The sequence below is a fragment of the Leucopleurus acutus genome, assembly GCF_964270905.1.
Source record: "Leucopleurus acutus genome assembly, chromosome: 8".
Classification (NCBI taxonomy): domain Eukaryota; kingdom Metazoa; phylum Chordata; class Mammalia; order Artiodactyla; family Delphinidae; genus Leucopleurus; species Leucopleurus acutus.
The window spans coordinates 31,498,816-31,511,526 of NC_139151.1; positions in this window are offsets into that span (position 1 = coordinate 31,498,816).

Sequence of the window (12,711 nt, forward strand, 5' to 3'; positions counted from 1 at the left end):
CTTCCCGGACCGGGGCACGAACCCGTGTCCCCTGCATCGGCAGGCGGACTCTCAATCACTGCACCACCAGGGAAGCCCGAGATAAGCTTTTGATAGTTGCCAGTGGACTCTCCTGATTCAGAGTGGGATGGTCTTGCTGTGACTGAATGGATGCGGGACTGTGAACAGGTTTCCTCAGCCTCCCACTGAATGAGAATTGTGGTGGGATGAACACAGCTCAGAGCCAGGGAAGGAACAGGGTTTACAGGTCTCCAGCCAGCTCCTCAGGACTCTTAGCCAGGGCAGCACCACCTGTGAGGCATCTGCCTTTTTGAAGCTCTGGGACAAATTTGAGAAGAGTGTCCTTATAAAACAGAGGCTTTGGAGGATGGAGTTATAGTGACCAAGAAGCTCAGCAGGCAGGCCAGGGCCGTCACACCTATCAGGGTGGAGGAGAATGGATTCCTAGGTGACATGGGAAACACTGGCCGTAGGCTTAGAGAAAGGACTGAAGCCCTTGGTGAGGGGAGAGTAGAATTTCAGCCAGATCTTTCTCTCTGTAACCCCTGCTCCTGCACATAAACACTCCCACATAGCAGCTCTATTAGCAGCTCCACTGTTGACTGAAGTCCATGTTGCTTTGCTGTTGCTGCAGAGGTGAGGGGCCAGGAGCAAACAGCTGGGCACCTCAACCTCCTCTCCCTCGGTATGTTGGGGCTTTAGCTCCTGGCTCCAGAAGAACCAAAGCAGAAGAAACTTTTCGCACCTTATTTCATTAGATACAACTTCAAATACAATGTTGAAAAGGAGTGGTGAGAGAAAACACATTTGCTTTTTTCCTGATCTTACCAGAAGTCTTCCGGTTTCTCACAATTAAGTATAATGTTAGCTGTACGTTTTTGTAAATGGTCTTTATCAAGTTGAGGATGTTTCTTTCTATTTCTTGTTTGCAGAGGTTTTTTTTTTTATTTTACCATAAATGAGTACTGAATTTTGTCAAATGCTTTTGTTGCATCTGTTGATACAATCATATCATTTTTTTCTTCATTGTACTATTGACGTGATATGTTACATTAATTGTTGTGAATGTTGAACCAGCTTTGCATATCTGGGATAAAGCCCACTTGGTCATGATGTAGAATTTCTTTTATACATTGTTGGATTCTAGCTTATAATATTTTGCTGAGGAATTTTGTATCTATGCTTATGAAATTTATTGATATGTTCTTTTCGTTTCTTGTGATCTTTTTGTCTGTTTTTTGGTCTTTGGGTACTGAATGCTGGCTTCATACAACGAGTTAGGACATATTCCCTCTGCTTCTATCTTCTGGAAGAGGCAGCAGAGAATTGCTTCTTCATTAAAATTTGGTAGATTTCACCAGTGGATCCATCTGAGCCTTGTGATTTCTATTTTGGAAGGTTTCTAAACCTTGACTCAAATTCCTTAATAGATGTAGGACTATTCAAATGGTCTCTTTTTTCTTATTTGGATTTTGATAAATTGGTTCTTTTAAGAAATTAACTTTTTCTCCAGGATACCAAATCTGCATAGAGTTGTTCAAAACATTCCTATTTATCCTTTTAATGTCCATAGTATCTGTCATAATGTCTCCTCTTTCATTTCTGATATTAATAATTTGTGCCTTCACTCTTTTTTCTTAGTTAAGTTGCATAAAGACTTTTTCATTTAATGATTTTTATTTACTGTTAAAAAGCACAGTATATATGGGCTTCCCTGGTGGCGCAGTGGTTGAGAGTCCGCCTGCCGATGCAGGGGACACGGGTTCGTCCCCCGGTCTGGGAAGATCCCATGTGCCGCGGAGCGGCTGGACCCATGAGCCATGGCCGCTGAGCCTGCGCGCCCGGAGCCTGTGCTCCGCAACGCAAGAAATCGTATAAAATTTTGTCAACAATATTTTATGAAAAGAATTCCAATTAGTATATGCATGCCCCAGAAAGCAAAGCATAATCTACCTCTCTTTTAAGGATAGGAAGGACTTAGTGACTCAATTCCATAAAACATAGTAATAAAAGAGGAAAAAAATCAACGTTACAGGAAAGAAACCTTCCAAATACGACCTTAACCAAGTAATCATGCTTAACATCAACAGTCATGTCAGGTGGATACCTCTTAATTCTGATAGGATGTGATAAGAAGAATGTTTTACCTTTGTGTTGCTCCTCTCGAAAACATAACCCCAGTCTAATTATCAGAAAACCCAACACTGAGCATCATTTTACAAAAGGCCTGGCCAGTATATTTTAAAACTGTGAAGGTCATGAAAATCAAGAAAAGAAACTGTCACCAACCAGAGGAGGAATGAGCACAAAGGACCATCCTGGATGGGATCCTGGAATGGGAAAACGATGTTAATATGAAAACTGGTGCAATCTAAATAAAGTTTGGAATTAAAAAATCTGGAGATAATAGTAGTCAATGTTGATTTCTTAGTTTTGACAAATGTTGCGTAAAATAAAAGATGATAATTTTAGGGGAAAAAGAAACTACGTGAGGGTGTATATGATAAATCTCTGTATCTTTTTTTCAACTTTTTTGCAATTCTAAAAATAATCCAGAGTAAAATTTAAAAGTTTACTAAAAAGATAAACACATGAATAATTGAATCTCCATATGAACTGTTAAATCCACACAGTGTAATATTAAATAGAAGATGAAAAGTATACAATCTTTGCATGTACTGATATGAAAGTACTTCATGACATATTTCTCTAACGAAAAAGGCAAATTCTGGAAGGGTTTATATAACATAATTGAGTATCTGCAAAATATCCACATAAATCAGTGTTTTCCTACCACGAATTTTGTGTGTGTGATAGGTGGAAGCCTGATTCAGACCTGAGTCTCTGAATCTCCACAGCTGGGTCTGCTTTTCCTCTCAGTTCTGCTCTATGCCTCTGTTTCTCTTTTGCATATCTATCGAGGATGTCACTTCAGGAGCAGGCTTTCACGTTGCACTTGCCTGGCATTTTCTCTTTTCTGTTGTGATGGTTTGCGAGTAGATCCTCATGGGATGATACATTCACAGCTAAATCCTCTCAGTGAAGATCTCAGGGATGACTTGTGTCCAGCTTAGTCCCATCAAATTTGAGAATCAATTCTTTCTGCAGAAAAAAAGACATGTCTAAAATCTCATATGGGATTGTCTTCTGTGTGTAATATTTCGTACTATGTTTCAGTGCCTAAATCGTGAATATGAGTCAGTGCCTATGATATAAGGACAACAATAACTGCTTAGATATAAAAAGAGTGGGGATCTGTGTTTGTGGAAAGAGCAGAGGGGACATTTGAAGAGAGGAGAGCCAAGCACCATGGGGGAAGGCGGTGAGTACCAAGAATCTGGAAAAGCTATAATGGGACAATATAAAAATTATAATAGGTAATACTTTTAATTTTATGTGCTTAGAAGACTTTTTTATGATTTTTAAATATTGAAATCAAAGAAAGGGAGTTATTATTTATCTGAAGCTAGGATAATTCTGAACAGTTTGGCTAACTTAGGTGTATGATAGGTTCCAGAGCCTGAACAGATTCTGATTCTGTCTAAGAAAAGATGAGTCCCACAGATTTAGCAGAAATGTTAGGGAGGACTTTGAACATTATCTGCATGGAGCATTTTGAGCCAAATATTTCTATTTCTTAAGAAGCAGAGTGGGGGGGACCTTGAAGATGGCGGAAGAGTAAGACGCGGAGATCACCTTTCTCCCCACAGATACACCAGAAATACATCTACACGTGGAACAACTCCTACAGAACATCTACTGAAGGCTGGCAGAAGACCTCAGACCTCCCAAAAGGCAAGAAACTCCCCACGTACCTGGGTAGGGCAAAAGAAAAAAAGAAAAAACAGAGACAAAAGAATAGGGACGGCACCTGCACCAGTGGGAGGGAGCTGTGAAGGAGGAAAAGTTTCCACACACTAGGAAGCCTCTTCGCGGGCGGAGACTGCGGGAGGCGGAGGGGGTAGCTTTGGAGCCTCGGAGCAGTGCACAGCAACAGGGGTGCGGAGGGCAAAGCGGGGAGATTCCCGCACAGAGGATCGGTGCCGACCGGCACTCACCTGCCCGAGAGGCTTGTCTGCTCACCAGCCGGGGCAGGCGGGGCTGCGAGCTGTGGCTCGGGTTTCGGTCAGAGCGCAGGGAGAGGACTGGGGTTGGCGGCTTGAACATAGCCTGAAGGGGTTAGTGCACCACGGCTAGCCGGGAGGGAGTCCTGGGAAAAGTCTGCACCTGCCAAAGAGGCAAGAGACTTTCTTCCCTCTTTGTTTCCTGGTGCGCGAGGAGAGGGGATAAAGAGCGCTGCTTAAAGAAACTCCAGAGACGGGCGCGAGACGCCAAGGCTGCTACTGCCGCCACCAAGGGGCCTGTGTGCGAGCACAGGTCACTCTCCACACCTCCCCTCCCGTGAGCCTGTGCAGCCCGCCACTGCCAGGGTCCCGTGATCCAGGGACAACTTCCCCGGGAGAACACACGGCGGGCCTCAGGCTGGTGCAACGTCATTCTGGCCTCTGCCGCCGCAGGCCCGCCCCGCACGCAGTACCCCTCCCTCCCCGCCGGCCTGAGTGCGCCAGAGCCCCCGAATCAGCGGCTCCTTTAACCCCGTCCTGTCTGAGCGAAGAACAGACGCCCTCCAGCGACCTACACGCAGAGGCGGGGCCAAATCCAAAGCTGAGCCCCGGGAGCTGTGAGAACAAAGAAGAGAAAGGGAGATGTCTCCCAGCAGCCTCAGAAACAGCGGATTAAAGCTCCACAATCAACTTGATGTACCCTGCATCTGTGGAATATATGAATACACAACGAGTCATCCCAAATTGAGGAGGTGGGCTTCGAGGGCAAGATCTATGATTTTTTTCCCCTTTTCCTCTTTTTGTGAATGTGTATGTGTATGCTTCTGTGTGAGATTTTGTCTGCATAGTTTTGCTTCCACCATTTGTCTTAGGGTTCTATCCGTCCATGGTTTTCTTTTATTTTTAATTTTTTTCTTAATAATTAATTATAATAACTTTATTATACTTTTCTTTCTTTCTTTCTTTCTTTCTTTCTTTCTTTCTTTCTTTCTTTCTTTCTTTCTTTCTTTCCTTCCTTCCTTCCTTCCTTCCTTCCTTCCTTCCCTCCTTTAGACAACGAATCATCCCAAATTGAGGAGGTGGTCTCTGAGAGCAAGATTTATGATTTTTTCCCCTTTACCTCTTTTTGTGAGCGTGTATGTGTATGCTTCTGTGTAAGGTTTTGTCTGTATAGCTTTGCTTCCAACATTTGTCCTAAGGTTCTATCCGTCCCTTTTTTTTTTCTAAATAATTATTTTTTAATTCAATAACTTTATTATACTTTAAATTATTTTACTGTATCTTCTTTCTTTCTGTCTTTTTTCCTTCCTTCCTTCCCTCGTTCCTTCCTTCCTCCCTCCCTCCCTTCCTCCTTTCTTTCCTTCTTGCCTTCTTTCCTTCTTTGCCTCTTTCTTTCTTTCATTCTTCATACTTCTACTAATTCTCTCTACTTTTTCTCCCTTTTATTCTGAGCCGTGTGGATGAAAGGCTCTTGGTGCTCCAGCCAGGAGTCACTGCTGTGCCTCTGAGGTGGGAGAGCCAACTTCAGGACACTGGTCCACAAGAGACCTCCCAGCTACACATAATATCAAATGGCGAAAATCTCCCAGAGACCTCCATCTTAACACCAGCACCCAGCTTCACTCAACGACCAGCAAGCTACAGTGCTGGACAACCTATGCCAAACAACTAGCAAAACAGGAACACGACCCCACCCATTAGCAGAGAAGCTACCTAACATCATAATAAGGCCACAGACACCCCAAAACACATCACCAGACGTGAACCTGCCCACTAGAGAGACAAGATCCAGTCTCATCCACCACAACACAGGCACTAGTCCCCTCCACCAGGAAGCCTACACAACCCACTGAACCAACCTTAGCCACTGGAGACAGACACCAAAAACAGCAGGAACTACGAACCTGCAGTCTGCAAAAAGGAGACCCCAAACACAGTAAGATAAGCAAAATGAGAAGACAGAAAAACACACAGCAGATAAAGGAGCAAGATAAAAATGCACCAGACCTAACAAATGAAGAGGAAATAGGCAGTCTACCTGAAAAAGAATTCAGAATAATGATAGTAAGGATGATCCGAAATCTTGAAAATAGAATGGACAAAACACAAGAAACAGTTAACAAGGACCTATAAGAAATAAAGATGAAACAAGCAACGATGAACAACACAATAAATGAAATTAAAAGTACTCTAGATGGGATCAATAGCAGAATAACTGAGGCAGAAGAATGGATAAGTGACCTGGAAGATAAAATAGTGGAAATAACTACTGCAGGGCAGAATAAAGAAAAAAGAATGAAAAGAACTGAGGACAGTCTCAGATACCTCGGGACAACATTAAACACACCAACATTCGAATTATAGGGATTCCAGAAAAAGAAGAGAAAAAGAAAGGGACTGAGAAAATATTTGAAGAGATTATAGTTGAAAACTTCCCTAATATGGGAAAGGAAATAGTTAATCAAGTCCAGGAAGCACAGAGAGTCCCATACAGGATAAATACAAGGAGAAATAGGCCAAGACACATATTAATCAAACTGTCAAAAATTAAATACAAAGAAAGCATATTAAAAGCAGCAGGGGAAAAACAACAAATAAAACACAAGGGAATCCCCATAAGGTTAACAGCCGATCTCTCAGCAGAAACCCTACCAGCCAGAAGGGAGTGGCAGGACATACTGAAAGTGATGAAGGAGAAAAACCTGCAGCCAAGACTACTCTACCCAGCAAGGATCTCATTCAGATTTGATGGAGAAATTAAAACCTTAACAGACAAGCAAAAGCTGAGAGAGTTCAGCACCACCAAACCAGCTTTACAACAAATGCTAAAGGAACTGATCTAGACAAGAAACACAAGAGAAGGAAAAGACCTATAATAACGAACCCAAAACAATTTAGAAAATGGGAATAGGAACATACATATCGATAATTACCTTAAATGTAAATGGACTAAATGCTCCCACCAAAAGACACAGATTGGCTGAATGGATACAAAAACAAGACCCTTATATATGCTGTCTACAAGAGACCCACTTCAGACCTAGAGACACATACAGACTGAAAGTAAGGGGATGGAAAAAGATATTCCATGCAAATGGAAACCAAAAGAAAGCTGGAGTAGCAATTCTCATATCAGACAAAATAGACTTTAAAATTAGGACTATTAGAAGAGACAAAGAAGGACACCACGTAATGATCAAGGGATCGATCCAAGAAGAAGATATAACAATTGTAAATATTTATGCACCCAACATAGGAGCACCTCAATACATAAGGCAAATACTAACAGCCATAAAAGGGTAAATCGACAGTAACACATTCATAAAGGGGACTTTGACACCCCACTTTCACCCATGGACAGATCATCCAAAATGAAAATAAATAAGGAAACATATGCTTTAAATGATACATTAAACAAGATGGACTTAATTGATATTTATAGGACACTCCATCCAAAAACAACAGAATACACATTTTTCTCAAGTGCTCATGGAACATTCTCCAGGTAGATCATATCTTGGGTCACAAATTAAGCCTTGGTAAATTTAAGAAAATTGAAATTGTATCAAGTATCTTTTCCGACCACAATGCCATGAGACTAGATATCAATTACAGGAAAAGATCTGTAAAAAATACAAACGCATGGAGGCTAAACAATACACTACTTAATAATGAAGTGACAACTGAAGAAATCAAAGAGGAAATTAAAAAATACCTAGAAACAAATGACAATGGAGACACAACGACCCAAAACCTATGGGATGCAGCAAAAGCAGTTCTAAGGGGGAAGTTTATAGCAATACAAGCCCACCTTAAGAAGCAGGAAACATCTAGAATAAACAACCTAACCTTGCACCTCAAGCAATTAGAGAAAGAAGAACAAAAAAACCCCAAAGCTACCAGAAGGAAAGAAATCATAAAAATCAGATCAGAAATAAATGAAAAAGAAATGAAGGAAACAATAACAAAGATCAATAAAACTAAAAGCTGGTTCTTTGAGAAGATAAACAAAATAGATAAACCACTAGCCAGACTCATCAAGAAAAAAAGGGAGAAGACTCAAATCAATAGAATTAGAAATGAAAAAGGAGAAGTAACAACTGACACTGCAGAAATGAAAAAGATCATGAGAGATTACTACAAGCAACTCTATGCCAATAAAATGGACAACCTGGAAGAAATGGACAAATTCTTAGAAATGCACAACCTGCCGAGACTGAATCAGGAAGAAATAGAAAATATGAACAGACCAATCACAAGCACTGAAATTGAAACTGTGATTAAAAATCTTCCAACAAACAAAAGCCCAGGACCAGATGGCTTCACAGGCGAATTCTATCAAACATTTAGAGAAGAGATAACACCTATCCTTCTCAAACTCTTCCAAAATATAGCAGAGGGAGGAACACTCCCAAATTCCTTCTACGAGGCCACCATCACCTTGATACCAAAACCAGACAAGGATGTCACAAAGAAAGAAAACTACAGGCCAATATCACTGATGAACATAGATGCAAAAATCCTCAACAAAATACTAGCAAACAGAATCCAACAGCACATTAAAAGGATTATACACCATGATCAAGTGGGGTTTATTCCAGGAATGCAGGGATTCTTCAATATACGCAAATCTATCAATGTGATAAACCATATTAACAAATTGAAGGAGAAAAACCATATGATCATCTCAATAGATGCAGAGAAAGCTTTTGACAAAATTCAACACCCATTTGTGATAAAAACCCTGCAGAAAGTAGGCATAGAGGGAACTTTCCTCAACATAATAAAGGCCATATATGACAAGCCCACAGCAAACATTATCCTCAATGGTGAAAAACTGAAAGCATTTCCACTAAGATCAGGAAAAAGACAAAGTTGCCCACTCTCACCACTGTTATTCAACATAGTTTTGGAATTTTTAGCCACAGCAATCAGAGAAGAAAAGGAAATAAAAGGAGTCCAAATTGGAAAAGAAGAAGTAAAGCTGTCACTCTTTGCAGATGACATGATACTATACATAGAGAATCCTAAAGATGCTACTAGAAAACTACTGGAGCTAATCAATGAATTTGGTAAAGTAGCAGGTTACAAAATTAATGCACAGAAATCTCTGGCATTCCTATATACTAATGACGAAAAATCTGAAAGTGAAATCAAGAAAACACTCCCATTTACCATTGCAACAAAAAGAATAAAATATCTAGGAATAAACCTACCTAAGGAGACAAAAGACCTGTATGCAGAAAATTATAAGACACTGATGAAAGAAATTAAAGATGATACAAATAAATGGAGAGATATACCATGTTCTTGGATTGGAAGAATCAACATTGTGAAAATGACTCTACTACCCAAAGCAATCTATAGATTCAATGCAATCCCTATCAAACTACCACTGGCATTTTTCACAGAACTAGAACAAAAAATTTTGCAATTTGTTTGGAAACACAAAAGACCCCAAATAGCCAAAGCAATCTTGAGAACGAAAAAAGGAGCTGGAGGAATCAGGCTCCCTGACTTCAGACTATACTACAAAGCTACAGTAATCAAGACAGTATGGTACTGGCACAAAAACAGAAAGATAGATCGATGGAACAGGATAGAAAGCCCAGAGATAAACCCACGCACATATGGACACCTTATCTTTGATAAAGGTGGCAGGAATGTACAGTGGAGAAAGGACAGCCTCTTCAATAAGTGGTGCTGGAAAAACTGGACAGGTACATGTAAAAGTATGAGATTAGATCACTCCCTAACACCATACACAAAAATAAGCTCAAAATGGATTAAAGACCTAAATATAAGGCCAGAAACTATCAAACTCTTAGAGGAAAACATAGGCAGAACACTCTATGACATAAATCACAGCAAGATCCTTTTTGACCCACCTCCTAGAGTAATGGAAATAAAAACAAAAATAAACAAATGGAACCTAATGAAACTTCAAAGCTTTTGCACAGCAAAGGAAACCATAAACAAGACCAAAAGACAGCCCTCAGAATGGGAGAAAATATTTGCAAATGAAGCAACTGACAAAGGATTAATCTCCAAAATTTACAAGCAGCTCATGCAGCTCAATAACAAAAAAACAAACAACCCAATCCAAAAATGGGCAGAAGACCTAAATAGACGTTTCTCCAAAGAAGATATACAGACTGCCAACAAACACATGAAAGAATGCTCAACATCATTAATCATTAGAGAAATGCAAATCAAAACTACAATGACATATCATCTCACACCAGTCAGAATGGCCATCATCAAAAAATCTAGAAACAATAAATGCTGGAGAGGGTGTGGAGAAAAGGGAACACTCTTGCACTGCTGGTGGGAATGTGAATTGGTTCAGCCACTTTGGAGAACAGTATGGAGGTTCCTTAAAAAACTACAAATAGAACTACCATACGACCCAGCAATCCCACTACTGGGCATATACCCTGAGAAAACCAAAATTCAAAAAGAGTCATGTACCAAAATGTTCATTGCAGCTCTATTTACAATAGCCCGAAGATGGAAACAACCTAAGTGCCCATCATCGGATGAATGGATAAAGAAGATGTGGCACATATATACAATGGAATATTACTCAGCCATAAAAAGAAACGAAATTGAGCTATTTGTAATGAGGTGGATAGACCTAGAGTCTGTCATACAGAGTGAAGTAAGTCAGAAAGACAAAGACAAATACCGTATGCTAACACATATATATGGAATTTAAGAAAAAAAAATGTCATGAAGAACCTAGGGGTAAGACAGGAATAAAGACGCAGACCTACTGGAGAACAGACTTGATATGGGGAGGGGGAAGGGTGAGCTGTGACAGGGCGAGAGAGAGTCATGGACATATACACACTAACAAACGTAAGGTAGATAGCTAGTGGGAAGCAGCCGCATGGCACAGGGATATTGGCTCGGTGCCTTGTGACAGCCTGGAGGGGTGGGATAGGGAGGGTGGGAGGGAGGGAGACGCAAGAGGGAAGACATATGGGAACATATGTATATGTATAACTGATTCACTTTGTTATAAAGCAGAAAGTAACACACCACTGTAAAGCAATTATACCCCAATAAAGATGTTAAAAAAAAAAAGAAGCAGAGTGACTCCCATTAATATTTGGGTAACTGAAGGAACAATTATATGTCTGCACTTTGTATTGTCCTGTGAGAACTGCTGTGGCATAAAGTGAAACAAACAGCAAAGAAACAGCAGAACCTGGAGAGTTCTCAAGATAAGCACCAGTTCTGACATCCAATGTCTTCTGTGTCCAGTGCACTAAGGCTGGTCCTTAAAAATTAAATACTAGCAATACTAACAATGGGTCCCTAATTCATAACAGACCAACATACAAAGGAAGAGTCAACATTTCCCCCCAAGTATTGGAGGTAATGACAGAAAAAAATCATTTGCTAGGAAGGATAGGACAGACACACCACAAAAATTACCCCATCAGTGAATATTATACCCAACTAATGATTTTTCTTTGTGTTGAAAAATATCATTTTCTCAGTATTAGCACCAAGGAAAGCAGAAGCATCTGGATGAAACTGAATTAAAAGTTCACCTCTACAATATTTAATTGGCATACATGAGTGCATATATATATGACAGTGAGTTGTGTGTGTGTGTATATAATGAAGGAAGAAAATATGAAAAGGTTTAACTATTGCCCATGATATTTGATTTGACTGATAATATTTTGTGATATATCTCAAAAAAATGGATGCCATTTAAATATTAATTCTATAATAGAAATTTAAAGATGAATGATCCTACTCTATTGTTACTATAATCTACTTATAATATATGTAATTTAATTCTGTGGATGAAATTATGGAAATATAAATTTAACCCAAAACCTATTCTGTATTTCAGAAGGGGATAGGCAGAAGTCTATTTCCCCTTAGCACCAACCAAAAAGCACAAGATAAAATAGTTGCATAAGTAGTACCCATAATTCTCAATTATTTTTTGAGCAGTGTTTTTGCAAGTGACAATTTCCATAGAGTCAAGGTGAGAAAGGAAAAGAGGTAGAATTCAGGGCTGTAGCCTCTATTTTCCATTCAAGGACTAACCTGCAATGTTTCTTCTGTTCAGAGTCATTTGGAGTTGGCTGGACTATGGAAAACTCTGAAAGTTACAGCTGCTGACCCATCCAAGAGAACATAGAACCCCTGACCTGATTGGATGGATTTTCCTACCAGCATTGATGAGACCCATTCTACAATCTTCTTGTGAGTAAAATTTTCTGAGTAGAGGAATTCATATTTCTTTCCCTTAAAAATAAATTTTTTTTTAAATTTAACAGCAGACTTAAGAATTTCTCAGGTGTATGAAATATTCCTAGTTAATAAAAACTATGTAATTACTTTCAGTTTACTCTGGAGCCATAGAATTATAATACCTACAAATGTTTGAAATTTATAAAGGAATACAAATGTTTCTGCTAATTTATGATTTCTATGGTGTAAAAGTAAGATGTGGGTTTCTGGAGAGGAAATCCTAGACAGGTAGTTTTTCCATTTGGCATGATACCTAAAACTTGGTTGGGAACCTGTGTTGTAGAAGGTGAAGAGTAATGCTTCTCCAGGAAAGTTTGCAGCTTCGGTCTTTAAAGTGCCCCATGACAATCCAGCAACTGGTGATGGC